Below are 19578 nucleotides of genomic sequence, written 5' to 3'. Positions count from 1 at the left end.
GTGTTCACATACAATTTCTCTGTGTGGGTACATGCTTTGAAGGGATGTTGTGGTCAAAAATAATCACCCAAATTGAAGGTTTTTGGACTCATACACTGATGGCTGCCTCGTACACAGTCACACTTGCAGCGTTTACGTGTAAGCCCAATGTTGTTTGCTTGCTAGTAACCATGGGTAGACCCGGCACTTGTGATTTTACTTCATTCACCATTAACATAGACTGCATGACACCTGTTGCATGTCATTGAGTAACCTTGAGTAAGCACTTGCTATTCAACACACACATAGGGTTCACCAAACTTGCTTCACTCTCACTGTCTAGCATTGTCCCTGACTCCAAACAGTAAATATCTCTTTGGCAAGTAGCTGGTGTCTTTTACTCGCAGAATGCACAGTGGTCAACATAGTCCTGACTCCAACAGACAGACAACACTCAGGTAGTAGTGAGTGCAACTAGTTACATGGGCAAATCTTCATATCCCTCATAGGTACAGTTCATAGGACAACAACCCCAAAAGATGTTTTGAGCCAGTAGATGTCCACACAGACTGCTTCAGTGAGGTACACAAATGGTTAAGGTGAAAAGGGCGAAAACAAAATTAGGCCAGCTTGTCGATACAGCGCATTCCTGTCTTTCCTTTGATGTAGGGCAGCACTGCTAGAAGCCTTGTACCTCTGCCCTATGGCAAAATATTGTCACAATGGCCGTGAGCCTTCCATTTATGTTATGTTTAACCATAGATGAGCCACCATACTATCCTTCGGCCTGCAGATAGTGCTGCAGAGTGCTGGGACATAGCTGCCTGCACTGCACGCCATGACCTTGTTACCTACATTGCCCTTTGTTGCGACTTACTGTTGTTGTTCTTCATACCCAGCACTGTCCTGCCTCGCAACTCCTAACATCAACTCCTTGGAGATGACAGCGGACACCTGCTTTTCCATGGGATCCAGCTCCTCCTGGAGCACTGGACTACCACCTCCGGTCTGCAATCCTCCCTTGATATTGGCTGCTAGTTTCTCCTTTGTCCTGTGCTTGCAATAATGCCAGCCCTTTTAACAGTCACTCACTGTCCTCAGCAACTCTGTTTACTTTGTCCACAATGGTCTGCCATATGACATTATTCCTCCCCAATGACATTTTAAAGCTGACAAATAGCTGGTGTTGGTGCTCCATCACCTCAGTGATCAAGATCTCATTTTCCTTGTCATTAAACTTGCACTTCTTCTTACCCTGGAACTCTAGCTGGTCATCCTGGCTAGTACGGGGGTCCCATGGGTAGTGTCCTGGGCTCTGCTCACTCGTGGCTGCTCCATTACTGCTTTCAGGTAAGTTTGCCTTTTTTTCCAGATAGCATCGTTTTAGTTTTTTTTTCCCTACAAGACATACACCAGTGACACAAAGATGGCTGGCATCTATTTCCTAGATGCTAATTGGCCGAACATCACTTTTGCAGAATTAGAATAAAATGTCCTAATGACACGGCTCACACGACAACATTTTTTTTATGAAGCTGGCTTATTCCTAACGCTTTGGAGCGCCGCATTGTAAAAATGACACTAACATTGTGTTTGAATCTGTCGGACCGTGGTGGTAATATTTCTGGCGCACCACTGCGGCAAAACAGCGATGCACCAGTCCATGTGCATATACCCCAATGTGTTGCAAAAAAAGTGGCAACTAGATGTTTTTAAATTCAGTCCCATAACTTCAGTCAATCTAAACATAAATAACATCATTTCTGTCTACAAATAGCGATAACATCTCTATCTGCAAATGTTGTGTGAACATATACATATAAAACTACTCTAAATATTTTACTGATTTTTTTTCCAACCAGAATCTGGTGTACATACTTCTCTTTTCTATTTTTCATGTCTCTATCCCATCTTAGCCGTAATTCTTTTCTTGTTTCCTCTGACTGCATCTATTTTCTATTTACATCCTTCTCAATGCTTCTTTAAAAGAGGAATTAGTAGCTGTCTGGGCTGATATTCCCTTCCCTCGTCTGATATTTCCTTTCATTTACACTGGAGTAACACTTGAGGAGGTATACATTTATCATGTAACCTGGTAGTTTGAACCCCTCCGACTGAAGTAGTTAGTTTAATTGGATGGTAATATTTCTTTGCAAAAGTAAGAATTCACCTCCTCCTTGTAATCCATGTCATCTCATTTAGTTTTCTTAGCCTATTTACGGTTTATGTTACCCCTTCCTTCACAAAAACAATCCTGTTAACAACACAGGCACTGCACTGCCTTGGCGCTAGGTGGCACATTGTGCGCCAGTGCTTGGAAAAGGCAGGAATGCGCTGTATTAAGTTAAATACAGGCCATTCCTGCCCTTTCCCTGTCACGCAGCACAGCAAGGTGACTTGCTGCGATTCGTGACATATTGATAAATATACTTCTAAGTCTTTTGTGGGTGGGAAAATGTCCCTCTCTAAACCCCCCCTTTCTCCTCTCTATTCCCTTACCCTTTAGTCATAAGAATTTCCAATTTTCCAGCCTCTCCCTTTTGTACAAAGCAGAATTACAACAAAAAGCTATCCTTACGTCTGTGTAGACTCTGCGGTCACAGCAGAGATCTCACACAGAAAAAGATATGGGAGGCAGAGATGGAACCTCATCAACTAAATAAACAAATAAAATGTTTAGGTTTCACCTGCACAGCACTTGTGCTCTGCTGGTGTCATTTTTTGTATTTAATATATCTTTAAAGGTGGCTCTTATGAGTTCCCATAGCCAAGTTCCTGTGTTCATTCACTTTTGTGTGGAACTTTATTTTTTAATTCCCCTGGCTGGCTGCATTTACGATACTTCTACTAAAAGTGGTCAAACTGTTTAAACCCCATTTACTATCAAGATAAGATATCTTTCCACTGAAAAGGCAGACAGCTTCTAACAGTATGCAGCAATGTTTGCTTTTTATTACTTAGTTGCGTAAAGCAGATACTTTAGCCTTAGAAAGTTTGAGGCGTTTCCTATTCATGCCCCAGTACCTTTTTTTGCACATTGTAGGCATTGTTGGATTGATTTTTTCAACGTAATCTATTTGGTCATTATGATCAAATTCTAAGGCGCCTATTATGATGTGGTCAGTGGTCCCGACCACCTAATTATGATTTGACTGCACATGGTGCTGTCGCATTCCCACATTTCCATATGGGAGCATGTGTTACAGCCATAAACCGGCTGTAACACAAGCTTCCATAGGGAAATAGGAGGGTGTGTTAATCCCTCCATCCCGTGGCAGGCACCTCAAGGTGAAGGGATTAACAGGCACGGCCCCCAACCGGAGGCTGCAAGGGAAACACACTTTCCAAAATTGTGCCCATGGGAGAAAGACCGGAATGGAAACCCTGCTGAAACTGTGCATCTTAATCAGGAAGGCGGATGGGTTCCTTGATCCAACTGGAATGACTGTCCGGTTTCAATTCCGACCAGCTGTATCATAATAAGCCGGTCGGAATTGTAATGGAAGATGTTGGCCGTAAAGCCTCCCACTAAGGTTGGAGGCTGTACTCCCAACATCGCAATCAGCCCCTCAATGTTGTAATAAACATTGAGCAATAAAAATAAAGTTAAAATACAAGAGCTATGCTATATTTTACTACTAAACATTCAGTCACAATAGCAGTTACGTTGCAGATAACATGGGCATGATTTTAATGGTGCAGCAGGTGCAGTAGCACCGGGCCCAAAGTTGTAAGAACTCCTCTGAACACACAATATTTGATTACTAAACAGACAGCCACAATTGCAGTTACCTTGCAGTTCAAAAGGGACTTGATCTGAATGGTGCAGCAAGTGCAGTGGAACTGGGGCCAAAAGCTCTAGGGACCCCACTAAACCCAGATTATTGCTAATATTGAAAACTAAACAGGCAGTCACAAGTGCAGTTACCTTGCAGATAACAGGGTTATAAATTCAAAGGTGCAGTAGGTGCTGTGACACCAGGACCAAAAGCTCTAGGCACCCCACTAAACACCTACAATTGCTATATTTTACCACTAAACAGGAAGTTACAGTTGCAGTTACCTTGAAGACAACAGAGTCATGATTTGAATGGTGCAGCAGGTGCAGTGGTACCAGGTCCAAAAGCTGTCAGAACTCCTCTAAACACCTAATATTGCCATATTTTACAACTAAACAGGCAATCAGAAGTTCGGTTGTCTAGCAAGCGCTAGGGTCATGATTTCATTAGTAGAACAGGTGAAGTGACACCGGGACCGAAAGCTCCAGGCACCCTACTAAACACTGATTATTGCTGTATTTTACAACTAACCCAGGCAGTCACAAGTGCAGTTATATGTCAGGCACTCGGGTCATGATTTGAATGGTGCAGCAGGTGCAGCGGCACCGGGCAAACATTTTCTCAGAACTTCTCTAAACACCTAATATTGCTATATTTACAACTAAGCAAGCATTCACAATTGCAGTTACCTTGCAGTTAAAAGGGACATGATTTGAATGGGGCAGCAGGTGCAGTGGCACTGGGGCCAAAAGCTCTAGGGGCACCACTAAACCCAGATTATTGCTAAATGTTACTACTAAACAAGTGCATTTATTTAGCAGGAAACAGGGTCATGATTTGAATGGTGAAGCAGGTACAGTAGCAGGAGTACCAAAAGCTCTAGGCAGCCCCCCAAAATCCAAATTATTGCTAAATGTTACCACTAAACAAGACAATCACAAGTGCAGTTACCTTGCAGACAACAGGGCCATGATTTGAACGGTGCAGCAGGTGCAGTGGCACCAGCCCCCACCATTGTCAGAACACCTCTAAACACCTAATATTGCTTTATTTTAATACTGCACAGGCAGACAAAATTGCAATTATCTTTCTGTTAAAAGGAGCTTGATTTGAATGATACAGCAGGTGCACTGACACTGGGGCCAAAAGCTCTAGGGACCCCACTAAACCCAGAATATTGCTGAATGTTACTACTAAACAAGTGCATTTATTTAGCAGGCAATAGGGTAATGATTTGAATGGTGCTGCAGGTGCAGGGGCCATAGTTGTCAGAACTCCTCTAAACACCAAATATTGCAATATTTTACTACTAAACAGGCAGTTACAAATGCAGTTGTCTTGCATGTACCAGGGGCATGATTTGAATGGTGCAGCAGGGGCAGTGGCACCGTGCCCAAAAGTTGTCAGAACTTCCCTAAACATATAATATTACTATTACTTGTATTAATTCTAATATTTCCCTCTTTCAGTTCATTTTTCATTTTTTTGTATTATGTACCTGCACTATACCACTAGAACAGGACAATATATTGCCTTTTTTACATAAACAAGTCATAACACCTTAACAGACTTTCTATAATTTATACTGTACAACTGCTCAGCAAGCTACAACTTACAACAAAAAAACAGCTTATTATTTATCACATGTGTGAACCCTAATGCATTTATTAGTGCTTGTTTAGTCCGTTAGTAGTACTATTGTAGTACTTCTAAACGTATGCTAAATGCAGTTTGTGAATAAGTCCCAGAATTGTGTTCGTGCAGAAGTCGAACAAACTGCATCTTGACCGTCGATAACGTTGGCTTTATTAGCTGTTACCCGACGACACATGGCCATTGTTCGAATACATAGCGGTAGTTTGGGGTAAGGGCTTAGCCGAGGCACAGAGACTGCCGTCGTGCGCGGATTCTCATTAACTGAGCCAAATGTCCCGCCCTGCAGGTTTAGAGGAGAGTTAAAACACCTGAAGAGATTTGTTTGTTGCAGTGAATACTGAAACAATGTCATTTTCTTAATTTGCTCCCCTACAGGCCATGCTCTAGGGAAAGACATTCAAAACACGGTGCTTAGTCCTGTCGTCAGCATGTTTGCAGCACCTCCATCTTTGTAAGGGGCAAGTATAATTACATGGGTCATTTCTGTCCTGCTGATTACACGATGCAGTAATTGTGCTCGGTGTTATTAACTCAGCAAGCTCCAGGGCGATGTTAGAAGAACACACAGACTGAAAACCCAAAGGTTAATATCATGCAGGTTATGTGGTAATTAAACTCGCATTACAAGACAAATTCAATTTTGTGATAGCGACTAAAGTCAACTCTCTTCACGTAATGTCCTCGTTGTCACAAAAAGCTTTCTCTTTCGGGGATTTTCAAGTAGTGTGTCTTGTTGTGAGACGGCTTTGCATTCCGATTTAAGAGTATCATTAAAGGAAAACATTGTCGCCGGTGTGAATTAGCACCTCATTTTTGGTATACCAAAGTTCTTGCTATTTTACTTGTATTGATTAAAGAAAATGTGTTTACGTCACATCACCCTCCAATCACATCAATATGGTGCACCAAGGACAAGGGGCCTCATTTATGAAAAGTGACGCATCGCTGCGTGAAAACAGCGATGCGTCACTTTTCATTGCGCGCTCCTTGCGACATGCTAGATGCGTCATATTTACAATATGACGCATCATGTCGCAAGGAGTTATAGATACGTCAGTATTTCTGACGTATCTGTAGGCGCAAAAATGACGCATTGCTGGAGTGCGTCACAAAAGTGACGCAACTTCAGCAATGTGCCATTTATCATGGGCAAGTCCCATTTCAATGTGCCTGCGTCAGTCTTACGCCTGCTGTGAGGCAGGCGTAAGAAAATGACGCATTTGCGTCCTAGAAGTGACGCAGTGAAGTCTTATAGATTTCACTGCGTCATTTCTACGAGGCTTACTTGCGTCAAAACGCCCCACCTGCATACATTATACCTGGCGCAGGTCTAATGTGGCGCAGGGGTTTACAAAGTGACGCATCTACCTAGATGCGTCTCTTTGTAAATATGACGCAACATGGCACATTTTTTACCCTGCTGGTGCGTCACAAAAAGTGACGCACCAGCAGGGCAAAAGTGACGCAAGGGCTCATAAATAAGCTCCAAGGTATGGATAACAATGATTTGGCTGTGAATTACTCTTCTAGTTCTCCAAGCTTAAGGCAGGAGTACTTCTGGCCTATTCTGAGGAGTGAAGTACTGGTGGCTTACTCCACAAATTCATGAGTAATCGGGTCTACAATTTTCTGGCCCAAGCATGAACCTTATTCTTTGCATAATCACACCCATCCCTTTAACAGGCAGTCACCGTTATACACATATTCAAGGAAAAGCAGTGATTCCCTCTTTTCAGTCTCTGCTATTTGCTTGTTGGACTTTCCACCTACTCTCTACTTTGTCTCATTTCTTTTTCTCCATGACTGAATATATTTATTTTCTGTCATTCTGTTGTTTTTTCCACTTGAATGTTTTGCTATCTCATATAATTAATTGAGAAGACTATGGTGTAAAGACAGCTCCTTTAAATATTTCATGACATATATAAATTACGACAAATTATGACAAATTTCATGACAAATTAAATTAAATAAATATTTCATCAGCAGAGAACTATTACCAGAACAATTTTTAACACAATGACAAGTTGGGAGTGCCTTTGAAAAGAAAAGAGCTGGTTCGGGCTACAAATCTAGTTATAAGCCAACTGCACTTAATGTTTCAATGTCCTACAGTTCATGTTTTGGGCTGTGACTGACTTACACAGCTCTAATGCCCCACAGTTGGAAAATAGAAGAAGATGAGCAAGTTAAATAGTGTAAAATATTGTTACCTGGGAGTGTGTCCGTTGAGGGCCTTGTAGATTTAGCTCATGTTGCCTATGTAATCTGTTGAACGCTCCTGATTTCACCAGGTTACAATGCAAATGTGTAGATGAGGAATTATGAGGCTGAAGTGTGAAAGTATGTCATGAGAGGCACCTCAGGAGGGGCGCAACTAGACCCCCAAATCAAAAGGCTAAAACTTTAAGAAATTAGGATGAGGCTAACGCTTCGAGCAATTGAGGGTGCTACTTTACTCAGAGCCAGTGTGGAAAGTGCCTTAATAAATTGTGCATGTTAATAATATTGGGCAATTCCTGTAGGTTTTGAAAAAAAACATAATGTCTGTACTTGACACTCTATAGGCTAATGACAGTAGTCTTTAAAGGGGGTCTGCGCGCAATGATAACTACAATGCAGCTTCTACAGATTTCAATTCAAAACACATTAGAATCGTTTTTGCACAAAGTTATTTGAAGGAGGCAGCTCTTTTTGCCAAGTCCATCTGGGGCAGGACAAGGTGCTCATGAAATATTTATTAAAGAAAGTCCATAAAGGTGCTCCTGCCCAATTGCTGACTAAAGGTATTGACCCCCAGCCAGACATTGCAATATATGCATGTTTGCTGGTCACATGAAAGGGTTCAAGTTTGAAATATGACCCCTAGAGCTATACCTCACCCGATGTTGTGGTTTAAAGGAATCAATGTATGGGATGAACACCTGGTGGTGTGGTGTAAAGGAATCAATGTATAGCATGAACCCCTCTACTGACATGTTCTTAAATAAGAGACTCATAAGAGCAATACTGCCTTTTTTACTATGTCACGAAAAGGAAAATAAATTGTCAGTGTTTCACAAGATATCAAATCTATCCAATGTAGAAACAAGGTTTTCCACACACCAATTTATTTGTGGCATAAAAGATTAAACAAATGTAAAGTGCTGCGTTCCCAAACGGGCCCCGATTTGCTATACACGTTCAAATGAACAAGGGACTACAATCAGTAGTTCTGCTATGATACACACTGATATGTTAAAATAATATCATAGCAGATCCCAAGCCCTGTGAAGACCAATGCAGTTTGGATTTATCAGACTGGACATATTCACTATATAGTGTCTGCAAATTGTGTTTGTGATGTATTTGCAGTCTGTTGCTTTGTGGTTTCATGCTTTCCTAATCGGTATTAACATAGTAGTGTCTCAAAGCAAAATACTTGCATAATTATATGACTGACACACTGTAGGGAGGGGTTATTTTCAACCGGAAAACTTTCTTAAACAGCCTCTCAGTGTGCAAACAGAATACACCCAACACTGGCATTCTGGGGCAGGTTTGAAAACATAGCTGTATATGGCAGAAAGAAAGAGGGGAATCTTTCATTTTGTAATGATGTACCTAGGCCCTTATATCTGTGTCCATTAACCCATAACCATAGCCCTTTAGCCATAACCATGTACCCATGACACTGAACTCTTTATCCACATCCCTACATAACTCTTCATTCCCTATTCTGTATTGTTATTCCTATAGTCAGAGCCAATAATATTGTACATTTAGCACTGTACTCATAACCCGGTACCCTAAGTCATATATCCTGTACCAATAATCATTAGCCCAGTACCCTTTATCCTATATCCTTTGCCCTCTAGTTATACACAAGGGCCATACATCCACAATCATGGTAGCCTTAGCGCTGAACCATGTACACAAAACCTGCACTCATACCTACGTATTCTTATCCATGTATCTTCTAGCCTGTATTATACTCCATACATAAACCTTAATATAGTACAATTAACCCAGTATCATTAACCCTGTGTCTATAATCGAAAACACTCTAGTCATAGCCCTGTGTTCGCAACCCTTTACCCTGTATCCACAATCATGCATCTCTGGCGTGACCGGGGGTGTACATGTGGCACCCTGGGGCATCCATTGTGTTGGATATATTTGCCTCACACACCCGAATGGGTGTCATGCTTCATCATTGGCGTTTGCTCCTCGTCGGGGAGGCGGTGCAATCCCCGACGGGCTCACCTCAAAGAGGGGCTCTTTATCGGAGATCTTTTGATCCAACTGCCTTATGGTGAAGTGCGGGTATGTGGAAGATTAGAGTATATCTACTCGAGCTCGGCGGTGATGGGTAGGTCACACAGCAGGGACGCAGGTTAACAGAGCAACATCTTAATTATTTATTATTTATTATTTTAAGAATTTATAAAGCGCAAACTGTCGCCATTACAGGCATCCTGGCGCTGACAGAGTCTGAGGAGGGTTGGGGGTGAAACAGAAAAAAGGATGTGAACAGAAAAAGGGCGTGGGCTAGCCCGGGAAGAGCCACGTTTTGACCTTTTTTCTAAAAGGTAGGAGTTCATTGATCTGTCTGATCTCGGTGGGAAGGGAGTTCCAGAGCCTGGCGGCGGTAACCTCAAAAGATCTACCTCCAGATCTGACCTTCTTAAATCTGGGGATGACTGCCAATTTGGCATCCGAGGAGCGGAATTGTCTGGTTGGGGCGTACCACACAAATTTGGCTTGTAGGGGGTCTGGGCCGCACCCGTGAAGGGCCCTAAAAACAATGCAGAGGGCCTTAAATTGCACTCTCTGTCTAAGAGGTAGCCAGTGCAATTGTGCCAACGCGGATGCTCCATGGGATCGTCTCGGGAGCCCCAGAGCCACTTTTGCAGCCGCAGATTGGACTCTTTGGAGCCTATCTAATAGAAACTCCAGGCCCCCGAGCAGGAGGGCATTGCAGTAGTCCAGCCTGCTCAGGATTGTACATCTCACTACTTGGGCGTGAGCCTGGCTTGGTAGGAGGGGCAGCACCTTCCTTAGAGAGCGCAAAATGGCGTAGCAGCAGGCAGAGGTTTTCTGAACATGGGTCTCCATGCTGAGCTTGTGGACAAGCATGACCCCTAAGTTGCGGACAGAGTCTGCAGGCTGTACATTGGCCGCTGTCTCCGGGGGCCAGAAGTTGCTAGGGAACGGCCGGGGGATCCTCGAGCCACTATTAAACAGCACTTCGGTTTTCCCAGCGTTGAATTGGAGAGAATTATTCTTCAGCCACCTTGATGTCTCCCGCAGGCAGCTGTGTAGGATCTCAATGGAGATAGAGTCCTCTCCTTCCAGGGAGAGGATCATCTGCGTGTCATCGGCGTAATTAATGGTTTTGATACCGAAGCTTTTGATCAGGAGAATAAGTGGCCTAAGGTAAATATTAAAAAGTATTGGGCTAATGGCCGAGCCCTGTGGGACTCCATACGTTACCGGAGAGAAAACAGATTGGAAAGGAGATAAAGAAACTGCTTGCTGCCTGTCCAGCAAAAAGGAGTGGAACCAGTGCAGGGCCGTATCCCTCACTCCTGCCTCCCATAGGCGCCTCAGTAGGATCTTGTGATTCACCGTGTCAAAGGCGGCAGACGTGTCGAGCAGTATCAATATGATGCCTGGCTTCTGTCTGCTCGCCTTTGAAGTTCGTTCATGGCGATAATAAGGGCAGTTTCAGTTCCATGGGTCGGCTGGAAACCGAATTGGTCCCCACCCAGCAGTAGATGGTGTTCTAGGTGGTTAGACAAGGTGTTACTAACCTCCCGTTCCACTATCTTGGCAGGGAACGGCAACAGTGAGATGGGCCTGTAACTCTTTGAGCAGTCCGGGTCCAGGGAGGGTTTCTTCAGTAAAGGAGAGACTAGCGCTCGTTTCCAGTGAGCAGGGACAGTGCCCGTCAGCAGGGATTGCTGACAAATAAGATGGAGCAGAGAGAAGAGTTCTGCTTCGAATTCTTTCCAGATTTTGGGGGGTACTGGGTCCAGTGGAGACCCAGACACGATCCCTCTAGCTACCTTAGTGAAGAGTTCGAGAGTTAGCGGTGGCCACCTGCAAAGGAGTTCTTCTGGAGGCAACGCTAAGTTAGGCACTTGATTCTCCGGCGTAGCAGTGTGCAAGGAGAGGGGGTTTCCAGCCACCAAAGGAGAATCCAGATCTTTAAGGATAAGTTCAATTTTCTCCTTGAAGAACAGGGCCAAGTTGTCACAGAGGTCTTGGGACGGAACGATCGCATTTTTTACAGGAATCCGGATTAGTGACGCTATTTAGGATATTAAAAATGCTCCTAGAATTGTTTTTAGTGTTACAGATCAAGGAGGCGTAGTGCTCGGCTTTAGATTTTTTAATAAGAGTTTTATACGCCCGGATCTTATTTTTCCACGTATCTTTGTCCGTTTTATTATACTCTCGTCTCCACCTTCGCTCTGCTTGTTTACATTCAAGTTTTAGCAGTTTTAGGTCGGTGTTGAACCAAGGAGCAGAGTATTTACCTCTGCAAGTCCGAGTTTTGAGGGGGGCAATTGAGTCGACCACCCTAGAGAGGTTGGAGATAAGGGCATTGTAATTGTCATCTGTGCTTTTATTCAAATCAAAAAGTTGTTGCAAATGGAACATTTCGCCCGATGAATGTGTGCGAGAGAGAGCCCTCCAATCTCTGCATTTAATTTCCTTGTTCGGTGCCGGAGCCTTGCCGGGGCCTGACGTTTTATGAAGAAAGAAACTAACCAATGAGTGATCAGTCCAATCCATTGGAAGAATGTCTCCCATTACCACCACGTCACGAGCCGCAAAGATTAGGTCAAGCAGATGCCCCGCCCTGTGGGTGGCTGTGGAGGTCAGCTGAGAGAGGCCAAAGCTATCACAGGTGGAGAGTAGGTTTTTAAGGGCTGAATCAAGAATACCGTTTGGCCATAGATTGAAATCGCCAAGTTTAAGCAGCTTCTGGTGGGATAAGGCGATGTTGGATAGGGTAGTGATAAAAGCTTGTTGCTGTAGAAGGCTAAACGCCCCTGGTGGGCGATAGCACAAAATTCCTGTAACAATATTTCCGGCGTTGGTCTGAATTGAGAGTCCTAGCAACTCGATGCCCAATATAGGATCAAGAGTAAGGATTAAGGTGTAGGATTAAGATTAAGAGTAACCATTAAGGTGATCTCCTGTTGTTCTCTTACCGCCGAACACTCATGGAGTATTTAATCCTCGACCCTTAGGCATAGGGTATGACTACAGAGGTATTTAAACCTTCTTTTCTTGCATTCCACACATGGCACTAGCATGCAGCTGAATGATTGCAATTTTTATCATTTCTACACCTTAATGGTCCTGATGAATCGCGGATAAATTCCTTAAGCGAGAAACATGTTGACCAATTCCCCATCCATCCTCATCTAGTGCCACAATACCTAACTAGGTGGTACCAATTGAGTTGGATTCACGTTTTTAACCGTAGCAGGAGACCCCCAGAATAAAGTAATACTTTTTGGTACTCCCTACTACATTTTATCATTTTCCTGACTATTTGCTCCAATCTTCCACATACCCGCACTTCACCATAAGGCAGTTGGATCAAAAGATCTCCGATAAAGAGCCCCTCTTTGAGGTGAGCCCGTCGGGGATCGCACCGCCTCCCCGACGAGGAGCAAACGCCAATGATGAAGCATGACACCCATTCGGGTGTGTGAGGCAAATATATCCAACACAATGGATGCCCCAGGGTGCCACATGTACACCCCCGGTCACGCCAGACACACATAATTCTTCATTCAGGAACGGTTCAGCTACCCACTTTGTTTTCATTGACTTCTTGGGGGCATTGGCTGACACTGGACCTTCCACTTGGCTAAGTGGTAAAGAATGCCCCGCTGATCGATTGATCACCCTCCCCTCTTTTTGACAACTCCACAATCATGCACTCAGCTTTTAGCTCTATCTCAGTGGATTTACACTTTGCTCTCTACCCCCATGACCATGTAGTCGTAGCCCAGCTCATATGGACCTGTTCCCACTATCTGTAACCCTGCACTCTTACCTTATACCCATAATATTATATTCTTATCCTTGTATCCTCTATCCCAGGTTATGATGCATGTACCCATTATCTTGTATACATTGTCCTCTTTCCATAACCCTGGAAACCTAGGCCTGGACAGCTGTGTCTCACATGTCCTCCTGTATCTTATTGCTAGCCTTATGCCCCAAGATAAGATAAAAGCATGTGTCTAGTCACTCGCTCAGGATATCAAAATGCTTTCCGAATAGGATAAAATGCATTCCACACTGCCAACCACATGCAGTGTACCAGACTACCAATAAGAAAAGCACTGCAGCATCCACATAGGGACGTTAGATCCCAAAGAGGACCCAATGAAAGCAATCTACGTAGGTTACAACACAGTAATGAGAAAATATATTCTCAATACCTGGTAGTAATGGTAGAGCAGCAAACAATTCACCAGAAAAATGAGTGCTAGGCTCAAAGTGTATCCAACAATTTCAAAGTCAAAACTACAATACAATAAACCCAATTTTGAAAATCAAGAAACATTTAATGAGCCAAAATACACCAAAATGATCAAAGTAGGTTTGATGCAAGCAGTCATATAAGATTTAATAATTTAAGTAAAAGATCCAATCAATGTTGTTCTGTAGGGTGAATCGAAAACTATTGGAGTAGGTGGAGGACTCACTCCACCCACTTAAACTGTTTGTGGGAGAAATACTGTTACATCCTTCATTCTGAACACACCAGCAAACCATCAATAGCAGGACGTTTAACTCCCCCAATGCAATATGTAACCCTAGCTTTTGCCATGCGGCATATCTGTGAGACACTAAATTAAAGAAATTATTAGATCAGTCAGCTGCACTATATTAAAACATATTTTAGAATGTGTGGACATTTTTTGCCAAACCAAAGCTCTTGAAATTAGGCCAGTAACTACTACTAGATGACTCATATTCCTTGAAAGCCTCAAAGCCATTTGCCTTTTTTAAAACAGAAAAAAATTACATAACTTAATTAAAATACATAAATACACAATCAACATCCTTCATAAGATCTCTTTTGAAGAGGGTAGCTTTGTTGCATTTTTCCTACAGAAGAAGATGAAAGCGTTTCCAGTCAGACCACATCAAAAACTGCTGAAGATGAACCACCAATGTGAAAGAACACATAAAGTTTGTGTAGCTGTACTTAGCAACTGGAAGTTGTTTGAGATTTTTCCGTCTACACATGTCCCAAATATGGACAGATGTCTCTTTACAAAAACTGTTTATTAGTGCCACAACAAATAAATACATTTCAAATTAAGAGGAATCTCAAATTGTATACTGGAAATTGTAATGCGGACATTACAAATGGTAAATGTATGCTTCCTAACCAGGTTTAGAATTGAATCATTGTGACTTCAACCAATTGGCTTTTCCAATCTTCAGTTACAAAGACTTCTTGATTGTAAGCGAAGAAAGTCTTTTAGAAAAAAACACCTTTGCTTTCGATTTTGTGTAATCAAAAATGAGCAACAAAGAATACCAACAAAAATACATCATTTATTTTCACTTTCTGATTTGCCCTTGTGGCATTCGCCCCATGGCAGTAAACCACAGAATTGTTGAATTGCGTGTGTTTTTCTTTGAACTCTTCACCCACAGCACCCTGTAATTAGTAAGTCTCTGGAAAAAGGAAGGAATTCCCTGTTACACTTTTGAACCCTGCAAGGGACAGTTATTCCAGACTTCATGAAATGGCCTGTTCACTTCCACTGATTACTACCTAGTATGCTACCACCTCCATGCTTGTGCTGCCTATCACCTGGTAAAGGCTGTAGCCTTTGAACACTATAACGGTAGCACTGAGGGCACCTCACCCAGTCCAAAAAGACCACAATCCATGAGACATGCCAAAGTCATAGTGCATCAGCATGATCCTTGTTTGCCCATGACAACAAAATTAGCATCAGTGATCCAGACATTATTACAAATAGGGCACTCAGGGCAGGGGTGCATATCCATCATCATGCAAGTGACGTTTAAGTTTCAACGCATACTCAAAAGTGTGCATTACTACAATGTGCAGTTTGTGAATAGCACTTTATAATACGTTTTGTAGTAGTAATGTAGTACTACATAGTGTAGGTTGTGAATGAGGCCATTTATGTGTATTGTAGTGACAATGATTGGTACCGATTTAGGAAATTGCCTGATTGTCAGGCAAAATTGTTGTATGTAGTAATTGAAAAAAACTTAATTTATTGGCCCTGTGTGAGGTATGTACATCTATGATGGAAACCATCAGATCTCTACTTTTCAAGCCTTAACAGATATCACCACACTGTCAAGTGGACATAGCACAAGGACACGTGACAACATCTTGAAATACCATGAACAATAAACAGAGTGTGGTCTGATGAGGCAGTCTGACTGTGTAGTGTGAATATTCTTTGTCAAATAGCACAACAGAGGCAGTATTACATAAAGCCCCCCGGGGCGCAGCGGGCGTTTGCGCCCGATTTGACGCCTCCAGGGCACTTTGGTATTGCAGAAGGGTCGCTGATGCATGTGGGGCCCCTTCTGTAATGCTGATAGCGCTGGCACACATAAAGCGCCAGTGCTATCTGCAGAGGACTTTCCCTCATTTGCATGGAGGTGTGCCCCATGCAAATAAGGGAATTCCTTTGCCTCTGTGCCAGCGCCGTTTACCGATGCCGGCACAGAGGCAAAGAAGCCCTCAGAAGGTGCAGTGAGAGTGCGATATCTAAAAGGTGGCACACTGTCAGTGTTCCCCCCGAGAGCAGCCCTCAGGAGGGGAAAAAGGGGGTCTCATCGACCCCCCAGATACCACTTGTAGGTGGATGCAGTCACTGATAGCACCCGCATGCAAGGAGATCGCTAATCCCCTTCAAAAGTGCAAGCAGGTTGCTGCCTGCACTGTGAAAACACGGAGCAGATGTAAAGCAGCTGCTCTGCTTTTTACAGGAACGCGCTGCCCCTAGGGTAGCACAAGTTTGTGGCTGCACTGAGGGCAGCGCATTCATGGTAATAGGGTGCATTTTCACTGTTTTGACCCGGGGTACCTTTTTAAAAGGTGTGATCAGCGCAAACAATGAACATGGCCATGTGCCGTAATTGGTCCCTGAAGCATTAGCAGTCACAGACTCACAACTGCAGGCCTTATTTAGAGTTTGGAGGACAGGGAGTCCATTCAAAATGTGGTGGCTATCCAATTCACTAAATTGCAAGTGCCATTGACTATATGTCACCTATAATATGGCAGATCACTGATCTGTCACATTTGTGATGTAGTATCCTGTTCAACAAACTCTGAATAAGACCAATAGTCTTTGAAGGTAATGGATTTAACTCTACTTTTCCCTTTTTTCTGCCTCACAAATATTAGATAAAAGCTAGGTACATTAGTGGCATGGTTTGTTATTGCAGCTAGTGAAAGTAAAGTACCTGTGTGATGAGGAGTCGGCTGCATCCTACATCTCATAGTGGACTTGCCACTAGCCCAACCACAGCTTAAGGATGGCATCTTACAAAAATATAGCAGCCAGAGCACCTTTAGTAAAAGACTTAATACTATCTCAGAGGACAGCTACACCACAACCTCAGAATGGCTCTGAAGACCCATATCTAGAGAAATCATGGAAGCAAAGGAGGTGAGGCTTCTCCTAGTGTCAGGATATAAATAAAGACTTGTTCCAAATAGACCATTATATTCAAAGGGTTGAATCATGAGTAGATTAACTAGAGAATGGCTCTGACATGCAAGGATATAACCACAAAAAACTGATGCAAAGGATGACTGTTTTGGAGACCGGGCACCATGCCCTCACAGAGAAAGTAGACAACATTGAAAACCATTCTAGGCAGAACAATGTCCTCATACGAGGAATTCCAGCAGAGATCTCTAATACAATCTTGGAAGGATACACACAGGCCATCTTTCAGCAGCTTCTCCAGGACCCTGCCGATTCAGATATTCACTTGCATCGTACATATAGGGTGTTTTTTGCATACCAGCACAAGAAGATTCTGGTGCCAGATGTGATCACCAGTGTCCACTAGAACAAAGATAGAGAAAGTACCCTAGCAGCGGCCCGTAATCAGGAAACCAATTGTTGTTTTGATGGATCACACTCACTTTGATTGAAGACAACTGTTCCGTGACTCTAATAGGAAAGAAATAAAACAAAATATTGTTCCTGAGAGGTAAGAACATTCCCAATCGATGGGGCTTTAAATTGTATATCCACTTCACTTACAAGTGATCACAGCACATGGTGAAAGGGTCCCCGAGGCAAGAGAGATTCTTGGCTTGGCAGCCATTGTGGAGGACCTGCTGTTACCTAGCTCTTCAACCGGCTTCAACCTGCTTTGAATTTCTGGGGGGGGGGGCTGGCACACTCTAAAATCTAACAGAGCTCAGAATGATAATGGGAGGTGGCAATGTCTATGGGAGAAAGAATACTGACAGGTCCTATTGAAAACCAATTCATGTTCCTTAATATTCTGATGTGAGGCAGCGTTGTGTTGGGTTGCCCACATTGAGAGATTCATCCAACCAATCTCAACCCTTCTGGTTGGTGATTGTGTTTTGATGCTGTGTTATCAATTTTCCTGCCACAAACTCTGCCACAGTTGCTGCTATTGGATTAACATTACTAGTTTCTGACCTCTCTAAGTCAGAGTGAGACCCAGCAAGAGACCGGAGACCTGCGTGTTGCATAGTGGACCTGCATATGATTGGCTGTTTGTTGAAGCACCACATTTAGATTTATGGTCATGATTACGATGTAACTGAAGTTCAACTGTAGCTTTTCAATGTTATTCAGTTCAACTGTAACTTTTCAATGTTGTTCAGTTGCTTGTTACTTACTGCCAGCAGGTATAAGTTTGTCCATGATAGGAGAGCATTTTCAGGTAGGTTTCCATCCCCCTTAATGAAAACTCTGACCCTTACTGACACATAGCACTGCTTAGATCTTTAAATGTTAAATGTTGTATACTTGTAAAGCGCACAGCTGCCCCAGCAAAAGGGTGTCCCGGCGCTGTATACCGCTAGGGAACCCATCCTGGCTTTCCCTGTGAGATGGCCCCTCCTGGGCATTTCCAAGGTGAAGACAAGCATCCCCGGCACTGATGGGGCCGCTAGCAGAGATTAAGCAAGCTATTGCCCAGAGTTGCTGAGTGGGACCCATGGTTGGAGTAGGCACCGAGGCGAGAATTATCGAGTCCGCTGACCATGGCTCAAGACCCAGCCGCATCGGAAATCGAACCCTGGTCCCGGGCCGACCTCTGCTTCTGGGTCTTCCGCCTCTAACCAGTGAGCTACACCACTTTAGACGGGCTCTAATGACTATAATAACAATAGTAATGTTGAATGTCTTTGGGCTAAACTCCCAAATGAATATCAGGGTTCTCCTGCAAAGAGGTGGACATCCTGCCCTATAGGAGACACTCCCAGTGTTTGAGGACACATCTTGATTATGTTTCTTTTGGTTTCTCCTAAAGCTTTACAATTCAGATTTCACCAAGACTAGTGGAAAGTCCACTTCTGAAACACAATCTGAGTTTTTAGCTAGCTGCAAAATGCTCTGATAAGGGGGTAGCTATGTTGGGATTACAGATGTGCTGGTCAGTATGAATGACATTTTGTTCTCCCTAAATGCCCTGAACAATGAAGAGTTCTTTCCCAGAGTTGCTCACTTTTCACAGGGTAAACTTCTCTTGGGGAGCAACTTCAATTTAATTTTACATCCTGAGATAGATAGACCCAAGCCCCGCTGCAGGTTATCAGCACCACAGCACCCCAGCATCCTTGACATAGAGCATCACAGATCTTGGCCTCATTGATGTCTGGAGACAACAACACAACAGATACAGAGACTATACATGTTATTCCAGTCTTCAACGATATTACAAAGGTATTGACTTTATTTTGGTGACAAGAGACCGACTGTCCCAAAACCCCTCCATAGATTTTGGAGCAATGGTCCTGTTGGACCACGCAGCAGATTGGTGGACCTTCTACCTGATTTTCCCACCAGCCCAAATAAGAAGGCCTTGGATGATTAATGACATCGCTCTAGGAAACCTGTGTTATGAGATAAGATAAGGGAAGATGCTA

Source organism: Lissotriton vulgaris, chromosome 12 (genome assembly GCF_964263255.1).
Source record: "Lissotriton vulgaris chromosome 12, aLisVul1.2, whole genome shotgun sequence".
In the NCBI taxonomy this organism is placed as follows: Eukaryota; Metazoa; Chordata; class Amphibia; order Caudata; family Salamandridae; genus Lissotriton; species Lissotriton vulgaris.
The sequence above is the reverse complement of the archived record's forward strand: the minus strand, read 5'-3'. Positions refer to the sequence as shown.